Raw genomic sequence first — 17,249 nt, forward strand, 5'->3', positions numbered from 1 at the left:
ATATTGAGCTTACTGTCCCTTTTCAGCATGGAGTGACGTGAATGTACAGTATCATATGTGATCTGAACGATACGTGCTCCCACCGCTAGTTGAAATCAAATCACAATGATAATCATTAAATAAGGAGTCCTGCTTGGTTTTCTAAGTTCTTTTATGTAGCACAAGGATATAAAGAAGAGAACCTACTACTTCAGTGGACTTTATATTCGAACCGAAATTTCTGTCGTGAGGATGCCAGGTACGCATACTTTCATATACAGGGTGACCGCGTGACTATGTTACAAAATTTAAGGTATGATTCCTGACACGGAAACAAGAAAAAAAGTTCAAATAAACTTTTGTCCAGCGTACATAATTTCGGAGCTACAAGGTGCCGAAAGCGTGGGAAAATGACATTCAAAGCTCTATAGCTCGACTATGGTGAATGATAGAGCTAATGCGGCATGGTCACGTCAAAGACACCGAAGCTGCTGTATTCAAAAATGCTTAGGTCGAGATCGTGCAATTCGTGCGCAAGGGATTCCCCAAAGGAGCGTAGGGATTCCCGGATAATATGTCAAGAAAGATGGGTCGAAAAGGATACGGATGAATAGCTGTCCCAACTGCTAGCAATAATGCGTCTGTACTAAGTCGATATCTCGCACAAACACAAAATGGCAAACAGTTTTATACGTGCCATGTGTGGTTGCATAACGCGCACTAAATAATAGTGGGGAAATAAAAAGGAAAATGTGAATAAATTGGTACAAATGGTAAATACATGATAGTACACTGTCCTGTTCATTGTACGTATAGACGCGTTTAATAAAGGGAATAATCATGAAAAGTACTAAAATGTTATACAAACATCACACTAACATTGTTTTCTTCCATGTAGTTTTGTCATTGAAAGCAAGTAAAACTAAGGGGAAAAACCGGGGGATATGGGTGCTTTCTTCCAGGCAGAAATCTTATTTTATTTGATGATACGAGCCGAGGATACTTTTTACGAGAAGGGGATTGTTCCGCCATCACATGTTAATGTGACCACTGCCAGAGAACAACAGTAAAATATCCGTTTCTTATCATTAGCCGTAATGTGCGTTACCCGAACATTGAAAAGAACAAGGAAAAACAATTTATCAGGACGTTTGTTTTAGTCGCTGCTTCCGATGTTTTGCAGGACTGATTCCGAGATTTTGTCTAGAATGTTTAACATGTCGTCATATTGTTAACGTTTAGAAGATATTTTGTTTTCACAGACGGTGTTATCACCTGAAGTACGCCCCAGTTTTCAGGTTCGATCACAAGCATTTGTTCTTCCTTCTGTCGTAGAAAACAATCGAAGGTAAGGAAAGTATAAGACAACCCTACTAGAGGGCGTTGTGGAAGGTGGAAGGTCATTCTTCATGTGGTTTGTTCGTAGCGTACGAGTTCCTTAGTGTAGTTTGTGCTTTGCTTGTTCGAATGTGAGATCAAATGGAGTATTCGATAGCAGAACTTGCGGACATGATATTTGTATACGGTCAAGCAAATGGCAACAGTCGAGAAGCTGATAGGTTATATCGACTGAAATATCCACAAAGAAGACATCCAGCCCATACTATGTTTACCAGACTTTTTCAACGCTTACGAGACACGGGGAATTTACAACTTCAATACTACGACCAGGGAAGACGAAGAACCACAAGGACTCCGGACTTTGAAGAACAAGTGCTTGATCGTTTCGTCGAAGACCCAACAGTAAGTACCCGGAAAGTAGCACGTGAAATGGGAGTAGCACAAGATACTGTTTGGAAAGTAGTACACGAGCAACAGTTACACCCCTATCATCCGCAGAGGGTTCAGGCCTTACGTCCAACTGACTTTCAACCTCGCGTTCAGTTTTGTGAGTGGTTTCTCCAACGCTCTGTAATTGATCCGCAGTTTGCTTCCTACGTGCTTTTCACCGACGAAGCTTGTTTTACGAAAGACGGGATATTTAATAGTCACAATAGTCATGTATGGGCAGACGAAAATCCTTATGCAATTGTGGAAAGGGGTCACCAAGACCGATTCGCCATAAATATGTGGGCGGGTATTATCAGTGATCAGATAATAAGTCCATATTTACTACCACCACGATTAACTGCACCAGTGTGTAGCACTCCCGTCCTTCTCCAAGAAAAACGTACACCAGATTTCCTTCAGATCTTTGACGGCAGCATCGCAACGGAAAATTGTTAAATCATTGTATTATTTCTAGGTCGCCACCGCGTGTAGAAAACCGCGGAAAATAACGCTGATTCCGGTTCGGTGGAAAGTAAGTGTGGTACCGATTAAGTTCCAAAATCACACTGCACGGGACAGATTTAACACCGTGTCTTCAAATACGTGGATGAGCGATTGGATGAATTATTTATACTCCAAATGTAGAGAAACAATTATGACACTTAAATTATTTCAGATAATAAATACATAAAAGTAATTATAACGGATAATATCTTTATGGAAGTTCATCTTCAAAGCTAACGCTGAAGTACAATGGAAATTACATAATTGATAAAAATAGCAATGCATCATTAAATATTGAAACATAATAGGAAATCAGCATTTTCAGAAAAGTGACATTACAATTGAACTCAACAGAAGAAATACAGAGATATAAGGTAGGCATCCGACTGTCTTCTTTTACAATTCCATATTTCGGCAGCCTTCATGGTACAGTTTAAATTTAATCATTGTGGTGCATTTCCGAAATGTAACAAAATTAGGTTAAGTTCAGAAGTTTTGTAGTAAGCTTTCAAGAGTTTAAATTAGGTTAAGCTGATATAATGTTATTCAGTTTTTGCATGCATTTTCTAATTTAGATAAAACTTTGAATAATTACTCGTATCCTGTGCAAATAAAGACATGATAATGTTGAGACAAAGATAAAGCTGTTAGTTCGTTAGATTACCGAAGATGTGGCATAAAATACAACTACCTTCAGATAGCAACATGTCATCATGTATCATTTGCTTCAGAAGCCTAGTATAACCCAATCCTTCTTCATACAGTTAGGTCTGGCGTCTTCATAACGGGCGAATGTGCATTCTAAATAAAATTCTTATCTTTATATTAAATAATTATTTAAATTATTTGCCAATTGCATTGATTCAAAATATGTATACACCATACATATTCCATTAACTGTATAACTATTAATACAGTATTTAACTTCATTTAACAATTATACACACTCTATTCCTGTTATTACACACAGATTCTACGGTAACTGTCATGAAAAGGCTTAAAGTACAGGCTTACAAAAGAATTATTTAGAACAGGATTCTCATTAACATAATATTATCGTGAATATTGTTATGCCACAGTAGGTAATTAACGTGTCTGAAATTAATTTTGTTATATCCTTTCGATTCGTGCTTCATCGTCATGTATTACAAGCAAAATACGAATAAACTCATCAATTTATGTAAAATTCCAATATAAAAACAAGAAACTGGCAATTTTGGATTATTGAAAACATTTGGAGTTAGTATTTGCGCATTCTGGATTTAATTAGTGGCATGGCTATGCAGTAGCATAGGAAAAGGGGAAGCAAAGCTTCCCGAAGATTTGTTTAGTTAATCATTTTATCCATCTTCGTAACCCACAAAATAAATATTTTCAGACAATATATAAATTAAATTTAATATTACCTTGAAAAATGCCACTAAATGTTATTTTCTTCAGAGATAAATTTACTGAGTTATGAACACAATTAGAACGTATTCAACCATTAAGTTAATCTCTATTTAAATTATATCATTCATTTCATCTGAAATCGGAAGTATTATAACTGCAAATCGATTTTTTTTTACAATATGATACAGACCAACGATCACGTTCCTGTAGTACTTTCCATTAGTTATTTATTGGTGCAGATAGATAATATGTTGGTTACATCATGTGTTTCTCAATATCAAAATTTATATTGGTTGATGATTCATGGAAAAAAGAACAAATAAATTGAAACTTGAAATAAATAAATAAGAAACACTTGAAGAAAATACATAAGAAACAATGAAAAACCATTAACAACAACATAGCTGTGATGCTGGAGCATAACAAGTGTATACGAGATTCCTACAAGACATACTTCCAGAGTTATTAGAGGATGTCCCTCTCGGTGTTCGTCAACGGATGTGGTTTCAACATAATGGCGCCCCAGCCCACTTTTCAGCTAGTGCTCGAGAGTATTTGAATCAAACGTTTCGTGACAGATGGATTGGAAGAAGTGGTCCTTGTAATTGGCCTGCACGTTCCCCAGATTTGACTCCACTTGATTTTTTCTTGTGGGGTCATGTCAAAACACTTGTCTATGAAACGCCTCTAGACAACGCAGAAGAACTATTAGCACGAATACTCGCTGCCTGTGATACTATAAAAACAGCTCCTGGGTTGTTACAGCGGATGCGTCAGAACTTACTGCGACGCTGTGACGCCTGTGTTGAAGTAGAGGGACGCCATGTCCATCACCTATTGTAGGGTAATTGGGAGATTTGTCTCGTTTACAGGTAATTGATGATGTTCTTGGCTGCATTCAATCCTGCTGTAAAATGTTGATTGAACACATTATTCCCATTCTTGTGACTTTTGTTTCTAGGAAACAACCTCTTTTGTATTATGGTTGTTTTGCTCAGTTTTGTTTATTTGTTTTCAATGACAACAATACATGGAAGAAAGACTTTAATAGTGTGATTCTTTTACAACATTTTAGTAAGTTTCATGACTATTACCTTTTATTAAAAGCGTCTGTTCAATAATAGGACAGCGTAATATCACGTATTTACCATTTGTACCAATTTATTCACATTTTTCTTTCATGTTTCCCACTCTTATTTAGTGCGCGTTATGCAACCACACATGGCACGTATAAAACTGTTCGCCATTTTGTGTTTGTGCGAGACATCGACTTAGTACAGACGCATTATTGCTAGCATTTGGAACAGCTATTCATCCGTATCCTTTTCGACCCATCTTTCTTGACGGATTATCCGGGAATCCCTACGCTCCTTTGGGGAATCCCTTGCGCACGAATTGCACGATCTCGACCTAAGCATTTTTGAATACAGCAGTTTCGGTGTCTTTGACGTGACCATGCCGCATTAGCTCTATCATTCACCATAGTCGAGCTATAGAGCTTTGAATGTCATTTTCCCACGCTTTCGGCACCTTGTAGCTCCGAAATTATGTACGCTGGACAAAAGTTTATTTGAACTTTTTTTCTTGTTTCCGTGTCAGGAATCATATCTTAAATTTTGTAACACAGTCACGCGGTCACCCTGTATATCACCTCACTAATAAATATTCTTCCTCACTATACGATCTTATCTCCAAGAGTAGTCAGCTACCAGGGATTTGAGTTGAACCGGTCGTGTTAATCCACCTATTCACGAATCAAACGTGGTCGTGATGTTAATTTTATGAAGAAGGAGTTGATATGTTATAAACATCGAACAACTTATCTTTTCTTTTTCCAGTTGCTATGTAATTTATTTACTATTACCACAATTGTCAAAAATACAAATTAAGGAACTACAGTATTCCAATTATCGAAATTTGCAGGCTTCTACAACAGGAACAACGCAAGTGAGAAGGATATATGTTTACGTTGGAAGAACTATAGCTGAGAACACTATGGTCATAACATATTTCCCAACCAAGTGACAAAGGATTCAAAATATGATATTTTCCCCCTATTTATTCGAAATACGTTGTATGATGATCACAATATTGGAAGTAAGGTACTTTGCATGTGTACTTTCTCATCTGTTTAATTGCATTATTATTGTTGTAGAAGCCTCCAAATTCGAATGTTTGAAATCACGGCCAGCCTTCATTTTGTGACACTGAGTAATAAATGTAGTATTACTAGCTATCTTTTAACATGTCGATTTAAAATATACAATAATTTGATGCACTGCCATTTGAAAAATACAACTTTGTGTTGAACCGGCAAGACTGTGACATTACAGAGTATCAACACAATTTTGCATTGACTTTATTACAAGATGTGTTCTGAAAATAACCTCCGATTGTTCACTGTGTGCGAAGTACGTAGTAGAGGGAGCACAGACGTGCGCAGTAGATCAGCATGCATCCAAACCTGGTAGAGTGAAGGTTGTCTGTTCACAAGTTCCACTTCTGTAGGGTCTAAAAATGTGTGCTACAATAGAAAACACAGTCAAGCGCAAGGTGCGAGTTGTTATACGTTTTCTGGCCAGAACGTATAACAGCTATTCATTGGAAAATTTGTGTAGTGTATGAACCAAGTTTGAACAAACATTCATGACGAAGAGAGGAGTGACAGGCCATCAGTAGTTACTGATAAAATCATTCAGAAAATTGATAGAAAAGTTCGTGAAAATCGACGTTTCACAGTCTCTGATCTTTCTGATGAATTTCCACAAATTTCCAGGAAAATGTGTTATATGATGTAGTGACATAGAGGTTAGGCTACAGGAGGTACTGTGCGAGATGATGATAGGGAGCTGTAAGATCCGGACACAGACTAGCTTAAGACATAGGCGGGAGATTTTTATGCTGATGGAATTTCTGAACTAATACAGAGATATGATAAGTGCTTGACTGTTAATAGAAAGTATGTTGAAAAATAGAGTAAAAATGTAGTTTTCATATTATATTATAAATTCTTCTTATTTGCTTTTGTGTTGCTTTTTTAACTAATCGGAGGTTACTTTCCGAACGGACCTCGTAGTATCGTAAAAACTTTCAGTTCGTTTTAGTCACTAGTTCAAAATTTACAAGGGCATTTTAGGATAAACGATCCATCCTGTATATTAGTTATACAGTTACATTGCAAGTGCGAGAACATCGGATTTTTATCATTTAGCACAATGTTAGAAGTTTAATAATCAACTTTCCTACTCTGAGGATATATGCGCATATTCATCATTTCTATGGATATTTAATGATACTGCCCGTATTCTGAATTTTGTATATCATTATTAATCAAACTTCTTTACTTATATTTTAGTAATACGAGATTCTGTTGTAGGCGTGAATTTAAAGCTCGTCTTCCAGTGAAGTTGGGAAAATCAGCTATCAGGAATAGCCTACGGTAAAATAGTAACTTCACTATACGGGACGAAGGTAAAATCTAAAGTCCCGGAATGTGCTCAAATTTGGAGGTGCTCCCACCGGGAATCGAACTATAGACACTATAAACCATATTCATGGAACTTCCTGATCCGTAAGACTAACAAGCAAGGTTTTCCAAGTGTCACAATCCGATTTGCTTGAAACTCCTGGAGTGAATAAAAGAATCAAAAGTAGGACATACGTGTTTCTTCATATTAGCCAACGTATAAAATACATATCGCAGTTTTACATTTTATAAATGCACTTTCAAACTTCAGAGTATATTACTAGTTTATATATCATGGTATCAAACATCAAAAATTCAAAACAACTTGTATGAGAGTAACGAGTAACAACATGTTAAGCCTTTTTGTTCCAAAATGTCACTGCCGGCGCTTTGTCTCACACAATGAAGGCGTATGAATACACTATTAGAATGAAAATACTTCCTGTTAAAAATTGAGTTTTTAAATAGTTCTTCTCTGATAGGAATTGATTAATTAGTTATTGCATAATTGAAAGCACATTAACCATATTTAAACACATGGCAATACGAATAATCAGTATTTATCACAAAATATGCAAATTATAACATATAGTCCGATGTTGCATTTTTGCTTCGCCATTCGGTTTGTGTAGCAGGGGGAAAAGAGTTAAACTGAGCCGAATTCTTCTTCCAAATTAGGCCATATGAAGAGAGAAGTGGATGAGCAATCACACACACATAGAAAAAGTTATGAGCGAGAAACTTCGCAGGTTTTTGATTTCTAAGAATTTTGTCCTGCTGCACGCTGATTCCAAGCAATCCTCCCACACATATGAAGGTTGCTTGAAAAATATATATAACATTATTGTTATAGTATTTAAAGAATTTGGAAGAATTTCGGGTGTAAATGATGTCAGCAGAATCAGTAGGCAAAAATCTTCTCTTACTACAACTACAGGCTTACTATTGCCGCTCCTAGCCAGTTTGATAGCCGTTTGCACGATGAGCCCGTCTGCATCATCATTTGCTTGAGTGACAGTAATTCCTTTGCCTTGGAGTCCTTTTGTGAGTTGCTGAATAAAACGAGACCTATTCTCCAGATTTGACAATAATTTACTTCGTTCAATCGTTGTGTTCATACTCTCTTCACGAACTATGTCCGGCAAGTTATGTTCATGGATCGTTTCTGTCTTTTGATATTTTTCGTTAGTGCTGAGCTGGATACATAATGTCAAATACTACTACTGAGCTATAGCCAAAGTAGTTGATCACATAACTGCTGTATGTTTTGTATATATTTTCATATGTGGTTTGGGAAGGCCAAACCACTTTGTGCAGCAGATGAGCTCTATCAGTATATATTGATAGTTTTCCAGAGGTAGATCCTCAGTTAGTTTGAAAAGAGAGTAGAGAGAAAATTTGTGGGTCTTTCTCATTCCATCTTCATCAAACAACGATAATGATACTGGTGGCAACTCATACTGAAAGAAGGATGACTATAGATTTTTTCCTTTACTGTTCTTATTACTTGTTGATACAGTATAGTTGATGTTGTTGAAGGTACAGTATCACTTATTTTGGTGTGTTTATTTACAGCACAAACTGGCAAAGCTCTTGAGCTACTTTTGTAGGTGACATCATGAAAATTATTCCCAGAATCCTTAGTAAGACGTGTTGCGATTTTTCCACTGTAATGATAGTTAATGCTCTTGTTACCAACTCCTATTGCTAAGGACATTATGTTGTGTTATTGAGGAACTAAAGGCTGGTGATCTTGCAGCCATTTTTCAAACACTTCAATATCTTTAATGTTTAGTAGAAGAGCCGGGTGCGAAAGAGCGTTGGTCTCTTCCAGCGTATTCATGACCAACAAAAAATTCAATTTGAGAATAAACTTCAATATGCTGGCATTACTTAAAAAAATCCTAAAAATCGTAATGAAATTCCAATTCAAAAAAAAAAAAAAAACACACAGAGAGAATGTGTTCTATCACCAATAGAATGTTAAGACAGAATACGGTTAGAAACTTTAAATTTGGATTATAATGTTCGCTGAAGCCTAGTTTAAAATATAACTCTATTCCCAACTATAAATTGCGTGTCCTGTAGTGAATGCATACTGATCTCTACGTGTCCGCGGACAACCTGTGTGAAACAACTGCTTTAGGGAATTGCAATTAGCTTTAATTTATTGGAAATTTAATGCTCAACAAGAGGGGCCCAATAACGTCTTTAACGTATCTTGCAAATTTTAGTACCCAAAAAAAAAAAAAAAAAAAAAACTGTTAAGCAAAATATGGCCGAAAAGTTTTTTCAAGATGGCGGTGATTTCTTAGGTTTCCCACTATTGACATCAATTGAAATATCAAGTATTGTTTCTAATGCTATTCTGAAAGTGTATACGAAAAGTCAGCTTGATCCGAATTTGTTCCACTGATCGTTTTTTTTTTTTTTTTTTTTTTTTTTTTTTTTTTTTTTTTTAGCGTAACTTGCCTAGAATATAAAACTTGTCTTTAATATATAAAAGATACAGCTGAGCCAAAATAGTATTTGGTTTATTATTTTTGGGTAAGCTATATTCAAATCCACGTATGAAAAGACGAATAAACATTAAATTATATTTGAAATATTCAAAACCTGGTATCTTAATTCAGAACTATCACACCGAGAATCAAACAAATGATTGTTTAAACTCAAGCAGTGAACATCACTAATCAACTGGAAAATTCTGCAGGAACGCTATAGAGCTTATGTTTAAGCTGTTTCTGGCTCACCGAGTCCGACCGAGTGTGAGAAGCGAGGCCCAGAGAAAAGTTTTCAAATACGTGACTTAAGTACTTGGTGACCCATGACCAATTCTATCGCATGTACCTGTACATCAAAAGTATCCACGCTACGCACTAGCCCAATGGGGAAGGTTGGTAACATGTTTTGTTGTACTTCGTAATCTTTTCGCTCGACATAAATAGTAATAGATTTTTAATTAGAAATACCTATTTCTTTATGTCGTGACTACTTATCCTCTATGTTCAGTTTTCTTGTTTTGATGTTAACTAATGTATATAACTTCAGCTTGTGTACTTCATAAAGAGTGACGACAAAACAGGATTGTATAAACAAGTTTAAAACTTTAGTATTGTCATACAACTACGGATAATGTAAATCTTAATTACACTCTTTTAAAGAAAAACCACTGGAAGCTTTCGAAATGTGGATGTGAAGAAGAATGGGTAGAATTAGCTGGGCCGAGCAGAAAGCGAATGAAAGGGTGTTTGAAATGGTGAGGGACGAAAGAACAATTTCAGGTAGTATTTCGAAGAGGAAGAGAAATTGTTTGGGACATTGATTCAGAAGGAATTGTAACATGAGAGACCTTTTATAGAAAGGGTTTGAAGGACACTACAATTAATGGACGGTACAAACTAAGAAATCGTACTTGAAGCCGAAAAGGTTAGAGGAAGACCATTTAACATGGAAGCTTCTCAGTCACAGCAAGTGACCTGCCTATAATGGTGGAATACCTATGATGATGATGATGATGACACTTAAAAAGAACACACACAAACATTCACTGATACCAAGGCCACGAATTTATTGATCAGTTTTTCTCTAATGTATACAAACTTAAAATAAACTTTCGAAAATCAAATTAGTTACGTGTCTTTTGGTTTTAGGTAAGTCCTTCAAAATACTGAAACATAACAAGCTTCTTCCGTTAAAGAAAGAGAAGAGAACTCTAATTTGTTTCTATGTCCACTTGTAATCTAAATTCCACGCGCTTTGGTAAACCAGTCTAATTCAACAGACAGAATGAACTTGAAAGATTGAAAATCGAAACGGTTTCACAAGGATCTGGCAATGCCCAGAGATTATTCTTTGTAAGTGAAATCCGCACACTTTTGGAGCGCTAATAATGGAGTTCCTCTGTTTGCTAAAAGCTTTTGTGGTTGCGGTTACTAGTTAAGAGGCACAAGAAGCCATGATAAATGTGTTGAAAGTATTGATTGAGTAGTCAGGGTAATAGGATGAAAGTAATCTGAGGGAAGATTTAGGTATCTACAAAGTATAAGTTAATGTCTTGTAAATTTTATTTTCTTCTACTACAAGTTAAGAGAGGAGATTTTCTTGCAGATATACCAAGCATACTTCATTTAATGACCCTCAGCACTTGATACACTTTCCAGAAAAAAGTAATTTCAAACGTTTTTTTGAACAGGAGTGGCATACTGTAATATATAGGGCAGTGGTCGCCATACTAATGAACCTTCTAAGCTACCCACCGTTTTTAAATTGTACTGTGAGCAATCAACGAAAAGAACTACCAACTTTTTTTTTCTTTTTTTTTTTAAAAAAAGCCTTACATAGAGAAATTTGTATATTGAACGACCTACGTATCTTATGCATATCTTATGCTGTTTGCAATTATTGTTTGACATTTTAATATAATTTTTCTGGGACGAAAACATATTAAATGACACAAGAGTGTCATGAGAACAAGAGTAGATCGAACTTGTCAGATAATCGTATAGACCTTTTTTACAATAAAGACCAACACTTACATAAACATATATATACTAAATACCTTATGTCTGTTTAGTGACAAAGAACGCTGATAACAGATACAAGATTTATGACAAGAAAACCAACAACGTCAGACGTATATTACAGCTCTTCTGGAAGTACGAGAGAGGATATTACAAGTAAATATGAAATCAAGCTTTCCAAGTTAACAAATGTCTAATATATATATATATATATATATATATATATATATATATATATATATATATATATATATATATATATATATATATATATATATATATATATATATATAAAACATAACGTGAACAACCCCACGCATATACACAATGAACTGTGAGATGAGGCTGACAATGTCATTTGCCCGGAAGAAACAAACAGTTGTCGTTAGTGTCAGCTCAGTGGAAGAATCAAGGTTAGCCAACCGGAATGTTAACGCGATCGGCAGGAAATGTCCCTGTGTAGTAGCTCGCGATCAACGGTTTGGCGATCACTGGTGTAGACTATAGAAAAGTAAAATAATAACAATAATACAATCAATTCCAAGGGAAAGGCTAACTTTATATGCTCGGTGATCTTTGAATCGGTAATGTGGTTTTGTTTTTTCTATTTCTTCCTGGTCATTTACACCCACAGTACATAAATTTACTATTTTGGTATCATAAAAGTTGTTATGCAAAGAGAAAAATATGATTGTGGTATTGAGTATGCTGACAAGTAGATTCCAAAGACTGTCATCTTGAAATAAGTTGAAAACTTCAACACTTAGCTAGTTACCGCCTGAAAAAAATAGATAATAGTAATCACTAATGGATTATTTTAAAAAAGAAATAGGCATAATGATGCAATCTTTTCTGCACCTATGTAATATTTTCTGAAACTTATTTATTTTTCTGCATAGTGTTACCGACATTACAGTCAAAAGGACAGTCAAAAAATTCCCGAAATGTTCTAGTTTTTATGATGTAAGCAGAATGAATCTTGTACAGTGCAGTACTTAGTTGTCTGGCTAAGTAATTATGAATTTGACAATATGAACAGGTCATAACAGTCAGTGAACGACAGGTGAAGTAGGAAGGAAGAGTACGTGGTGATTAGTTGGCGGAATGACGCAGTTCAAAAAGCTCTCAATAATCACGTACATGTGCAAAATTCGAGAAATAGCTTTAGATATTTTGATAGCCTTAAAATATTTTAAGGTAACAATGTTTTAAAGAAACATTGGCCTGATAGGTGCACGTTTCGCCACCGTAGAAGATATCAAAATCAAACATGACGGCTGAACTTCGGAAGATTTCAGAAGAGGATTTTCGTCAGTGCTTCCAGCAGTGGCAGGACCAGTGGAACAACCCCATCAGGAAGTCGCGGTCGAAAAGAGAGATTGCGCCGTCGACGGTGACATGCCGCCAGAGGCAGACGGCACCCGTCCGAGCCAGCACGACGATCTACTTGTTCAAAGTTGCCGACCTTTTGCCGATGCGGCAAGCGGTCGAAAATCGTAAAATAAAATGTCCTTTGCCGACTGTTGCCGACCGTTAGTCGGCGAAACAGTCGGCCGACTCCTTATACCGGCCTCTTTTCGACGGCGAAGCCGACGCATCTAATGCTCATTTCCGGCTGTTTATCGACTGAAATCTATTCTTAGAACACTGAATCGATTCCAAAAACCGCTTCCTGATAGCTTTTACTATTACCATTTTTGCTTTACAGAAATCAGTATGCAAACCAGAAGTAATAGTACATTTGAATCACTTTCGGTGAAGTGTAAACTGGTAGTGGTAGAGTGTTGTGGGTATTCATGATATGATATCCTCAGACGCTGAATCGTTTGTAGAAAACAGCTTTCCGCTATCTGTTACCGTTTACGTTATATGAGAATGAACGTTGAACCGGAAGTAATAGTAAATTTGAACCATTTCCGGTTTTGGTACAATGTTGTAGATAGTAATGATTTGTTGCCTTGAGACGCTGAATCGACTAAGAAAACCGTTTCTTGCTACCTGTTACCTTTCTGTTCTATGACGATGAACGCTGAAACCGGAAATAGCTAACTTGGACCATTTCAATTTGAATAAAGGTTAAAGGAGGAGACGGTACCTATTCTTTGGACGATAAATTGATAGAGAAAATCCGTTTCTCGGTGTCTCTTACCGTTTTCTGCCCTAATACCTTTCGAGAGACAAACGGACAAAGCCGTTATATAAGACTTTTGATATTTATGCATACCATACGCAGTTTGGGAGTCTAAGGAGCGGAATATTAAATTAGAACAGACCATTATTACACTATTGAAGGTGAAAAATATACACTCACAAATCTCCGTACTGAGCTGTTTGCACTGTAATTTCCATAATACGCTTTCTTCTCTCATTTACTGATATGAACACCTCGGTGATGGTACTGGGTAATTTCATATCTTAAGCGAGAAAGTCTTTGCTGCAGTGAAGAATGATCAAGTGGTTTAGTCTATGGTGGGTCATGGTAGTTTGGAGATAAGATTCCATTCTTATTGAATCCGAAAATGAATATTCTGCTGTCACTGATGTCATAGGAATAGTGAGGTAGAGGATTAAAATATTATTAGCTTATTAACTTCTGAAAACGTACCATGACTTATCTCTTATGGTTCAGATTTCACAGGGCGATCAAATTTGAAGTCACTGAATTAGGTTTAGAAAACATTTGTGGTTTGTTGATACGACGAACGCATCTTTAACTGTGTTTTAGGTTATCAAAATGTATGTTCCTTGAATACATTCGATAAAAACTTGGGATATGTGGACAGATTTTCCATTAGCACTAATCTTAGCGTCTTCTGATTATGAAGTTTAAATCCAAATTATAGGCTTCAAAGTATTGTGCACGGTAATATTTTCCGGTGCTTGGAATACATGGCCAGTGTCGAATTGGCCGTGTGAAGATTTTTAGAGACTTTCCTCAATCGTAGTATTAAATGTTTTGTATTCACCGAAACTTTATTGCAAACTTAATCGAAGTTATTACATAAGACTGAAGGACATGCTTCGTTACTTCCACTGCTCTGTTCACTCCTTCAACGCTGAATGTGGAAAACTCCATCATCGCCAGAAGGACCAGTAGCTCTTATACCTGGGTCATTTCTTTCGTGAGAAATTTCCAACTGACTGTCTTCTAATACTTGAAAATTGTTTAATACTGATTTCAAATAATTATTTCGTATGATCCACTTAGTTGAGCACAGGAGTTTCAAAGAAACTCCACTCAAATTCATAGAAGTTTTCATGTTGTAAAATACACGCATATCTTTAGGAGAAGGGATGGTTAAAATGATTCATAAAGAAAACTACTGGGAGGTAGGGTTAATGACTGAGAAACATATGCTACATACATGGTGTTCGGAAGTAGATTGTTATTTTTATTGTCAATAATTGATTCCACGGAAAACAGAATTATTATTCATTACATGATTCCTATTACTATTATTAATATATACATTGTGAACGTTTTAATTAATACGTCTCTAAATGTGCAAATAAGATACTTGCAGAGGTCTGGGCTGTTCTGCGGCCTTTGCAAGTATCTTACATGTATAATAAGTATTTTTCTTTATTCTGGCCTTCTGTATTAAAAGATATGATATATGACTACCTGAACCTTCAGGGTGATATATCTTCTATAGTTCGAAGAACTTTCTTCCTGAAAGCAGGGAATGGTTTTATCTTTATGTTTTTTTTTGTTTGTTTTACATCTGTTATTCACTTATGGATGTTATTTCTTATTTCATTAATTATCAACTGTATTAGTTATATAAGAATATGAATTGTTTACTTTTATAGATTTTATATAATTGGATTCTGTAAAGTATGTTTTTAATAACATTACAGATTGAAAATCAAATGTAGATAATCCATACCAAGGTAAATAAATAAATATGTACACTATTAATATTCTAAATGAATGTTTCCACGGACATTTTTCGGTTTTATATATATATTTTAAAATACACAATATTTTAGTCATGTAATTAATAACAATATTTATTTATATGATTTCTTATAACAAGCTTTCATAACATTAAAATAATTCTACTTGTCTCTGTCTCTGCGGATTGCTGAAAATGTTAAAGACTAATTGCTACCTGAGATAGTATGTTATTCTTACATAAGAAAAAAGATTAAAACACTTATTAGGAAGGACTGTTCCAACTGAAATCGTATGTTATCCTTATATAATAAAAATAGTATATTTTTCAAATACTTGAAGTTAGTAAATACTTAAAATACCTAAGTGATGATGAATAATGTGATTGAAAGATATGTGAACATGAATCATGGACGATTGCTCAGATAAGACCGTACTGATTATTGATTTACATGTAAATTCCAAAACGAACAGGATATTTCACATTGTTTTGTGCATGGATGATGCACTTTTTGCATTAAAGATCTACAACGATGATTGCTTTGTTACGGGAACGTGAATATGCGTTACAACATTAGCATTGCATTTACCATTTCAAAAACATTAAACACTTTAACTCATAATGCGGTATTGATATGTTGATATGAGCGTTCTCTCTGCTGCTAACGTGTATATGCATATGCATAATATACATGTAACGCTAACCCATATTATATCATGTATAAACCATAGAAGTGTAAACACAACTAGGTAATGGAATTTTAGTTTCCGATGTTGTTTAAATAAAGCTGAGTTTGCAGAATTATATTACTTCTATAATTCGAGATTTCTACTTATTTTTATGAAACATGCATGAAAAATATACAATATTTGGCAATATTGCTAATTCTTTCTGTATAAAGCTATCTTAACATTTTCACTGAGTATAGTTACATCCTATCTTTATTAATATGTAAAATTTTGTTACATTATCATCGAATACAAGCTATTCGGAACATTTTATTTTGACGGATCTAGAATATGATCAAGGGAGGAGCTAAACAATAATTTGTAGTTTTTTATATATATGCATGATTTAGAATATTTCAGAAGATCGTATACGAAAATATTTTTTCAAAGTTATACATATAAGAACGTGGATCTAGATGTTAATATCGTCCGATGCCAATGTTAAAATGAAATTTTAACTGTAGGCTATCTCTATACGCCGTGATTCAGTAATATACAAAAAGTTACCAAACTGAACACCCAGAAACAAAAGACTTGAAACTATAAATCTCTCAAAACAGACTTCGTAAACTATATTCTTTACTATTGGTGAGATTTTCTCGATGATCATGTTCTGATTTCTTTTTAATATAATTGATGTTTGAGTAAATGCAGAGAAAACTAAATACATGGAAGTGCGTCGGGACCGGAATACAGCAAATTATGGATGCATTAAAATATTAAATAATACTTTTGATAAAGTGGACAATTTCAAATATCTAGAATCAATATTAACAGAGGAAAATCATATTCACGGAGAAATTAAATGTCGATTAAAAGCAGGGAATTCGTGTTACTATTCGGTTCAAAATCTCTTGTTGTCGCGAATTCTGTCGAGGAATTCGAAGCTTAAAATATACAAAACGATAATCATGCCTATTGTTCTGTATGGCTGCGAAACATGGTCACTTACTCTGAGGGAAAAACATAGACTGAAAGTATTTGAGAA

This window comes from Thermobia domestica, chromosome 2 (genome assembly GCF_964235325.1).
Source record: "Thermobia domestica chromosome 2, izTheDome1.hap1.1, whole genome shotgun sequence".
Classification (NCBI taxonomy): Eukaryota; Metazoa; Arthropoda; class Insecta; order Zygentoma; family Lepismatidae; genus Thermobia; species Thermobia domestica.